Genomic DNA, 2,401 nt, shown 5'->3' on the forward strand with positions numbered 1-2,401 from the left:
CCCCCCCCCCCCCCACACACACACACACCATCGTCTCCACTGCTCGTCTTGGAACCGCGCGACTCATCACAATAAGACATTCTTGACTGCACGGCGGAGCTCAACCACGTGCACAACCAACGCGACGAAAATGCATGCACACTCGAGCTAGCACCGTTCATAGTCTGTGCACGCGAAAAGCCACACTCATATATTAGGAGAGCTCCGACGCTGTTCGTACCGCCTGCAAGATCTTTTGTAAGTACTAAAACTCTTTTACCTTGATATACGTCTGGAAGTTAAAGTGGTTTTTGTAGTAAATGTTGCTTTGACTACATGCGTCTTTATTTTTTAGGCAGGAGAAGAGAGCGAGCCAAAAAGCACGAGGAAGACTTCTGTGTACCCACTCTCATTGCGAAATGGCTTGCTTGACGTCGTGCGCAGTGGAATTGTGGCCGAATGGTGAGAATTTAATTTTTCGTCTTTGGTGAGATGAACTCACTAAAGATTCACTACTTTGGCTAACAGCGGGTTTGAACTCATATGACTTGAGATAGGATGCATTCGGGAATATGTCCTTTACCGCTTATGCACGACGGAAATCAGAACCGCTTAATTAATTTTCCACTGGAGACTAGTTGGTAAGGATATGTGTAATACTTCCGTAGTGTTTCTTTTTGCCTTCTACTCTTGCAGACTCAATAGAAAATCCGCAATTACTGGTTAAAGCTTTTGCCCAAGTTCTCTCGCAATGAAAAAGGGCATTACTCTGGACTATAAGACTAGTATTTTTGTGTGGTTTTCAAGTTGCAGTTTCGAATCCAACTATAGCATGCATGCGAAGCAACTAAGGTAAAACAAAGGTGCCCTGAGTTCCTTGCGTTCAGCGTATTTCGTCAAAAATCGCATCCGCATTTTTAACCCCATTAAATAAAACTAATCAAAAATGTTGTTTTGACGTCCGTGTGGAAGGGACGCTACAACCTGTGCATGTTTACTGGAATAAAAAATTACCTTGCAATTTAGAGATACGAGTTATATTAAAACAAAATAATACATTAATCTGTTTTCAATATCACATTAATTTGCTTATCTCGCATTGAATATATTTACTGGGAGTGCGACACAACGCATTAAACTAAATTAAACCATTTGGTATAAGGGAAGTTTAGTAAATTAAATTCCACTTTGTGCAACTAATGTGGTGCTGGTTCTTAAGAATAAATTAAAAATTATCCTGTAAAATATGTTGCCAGTGTCTTCACGATGACTGTGTTTCACAGAATTCGGTGTTATTTAATCATTTTTGTTTTTGTTCTGTGATGGCCATAATTCAACTTACCATGACATCATGCATCTCATTGCAGGCTTGGCGCTTCGTGAGGCCATCGTGCAAGAACTGGACGAGGAATTTCTTTGAATGCAGTCCAGCAGTCCCCTTGCAAGTGGAGTGCAACGATTACTTTGGATATGACTGATCAGTTCACTGGAGGACAGCTCCGTTGAGCGCTTTATGGATGCCTTAGCCGTGCCGCAGCAGCTTGCCGAGATGCTTTGTCCAACCTGATCGGCACGCACCAAACTTGAAAATAAATTGTTTTCCCACAGCCTCTGCCACCATGCTCTTGGGCCCCTTTTCTTTACTCCCCACGGTGGCTGGTGGTAGCGCAAACCATCCTGTGTGCGCTAGAAGCGTGATTCTTGTAACTCAAAGCAATAAACGGGTCTTTTTTCTGGAATTCTTTCGCAACCTCATTTATGAATATTTGCTAGGTAGAATGGTATGTATGTACATCCATCCACAGTGCCGGTCATTGGCGAGTGGGTTAATTGCATGTGCCAGCGTTCGAAAGCTGGATGCCATTATTCGAAAGCTGGAAACCATTATTCGAAAGCTGGAAACCATTATTCGAAAGCTGGATGCCAATATTCGAAAGCTGGAAACCATTATTCAAAAGCTGGCTACCAATGTTTGAAAGTTGGCTACCAATGTTTGAAAGTTGGATGCCAGTATGAGACCTTTGCTGGTCCATGCTGCAGAACGAACATCGGGACTGCGTTGGCCGCTTGATCGGCAGAGCGTTGGCCCAAAACTGGCATGAAAGTAAGGCCAATGTGTGAAGTGGTAGCGCTCGGCCCAAATGCCAGTGTAGGACCGATGTTCGTGCCAAGTTTTGCCAACACTTGCGCGACGTTCGGCCAATGTTGTTGTGCTGCCTGGGATATGCGTATGGTCCAGAGAGTTTGCTCGCCCTTCTAAAGCTAATTTAACACGGGAAAAACTTAACTGAACAGGTAGCAAACTAAGCAGTAATCGGCATATGGTTCTCCGAGTGAACTTAATTCGCCACGGCGCGAGCGATTGGCCCGCTCAAAAAAAATTACCGACGATTACGTTACTTCCTAATGCGAAATTTGAGCG

General features: G+C 43.8%; 1 long non-coding RNA gene across 1 annotated transcript; it reads left to right on the plus strand.

The window, feature by feature from the left end:
• The first annotated feature begins 329 nt into the window (after positions 1-329).
• On the plus strand, positions 330-1,718 carry LOC149325613 (uncharacterized). The gene is made up of 2 exons (XR_016286159.1): positions 330-441; positions 1,347-1,718. It is a non-coding gene; the product is annotated as an uncharacterized LOC149325613 (long non-coding RNA).
• The last annotated feature ends 683 nt before the right edge of the window (positions 1,719-2,401 follow it).

This window comes from Amblyomma mixtum, chromosome 10, assembly GCF_055824585.1.
Source record: "Amblyomma mixtum isolate Tamu chromosome 10, ASM5582458v1, whole genome shotgun sequence".
In the NCBI taxonomy this organism is placed as follows: domain Eukaryota; kingdom Metazoa; phylum Arthropoda; class Arachnida; order Ixodida; family Ixodidae; genus Amblyomma; species Amblyomma mixtum.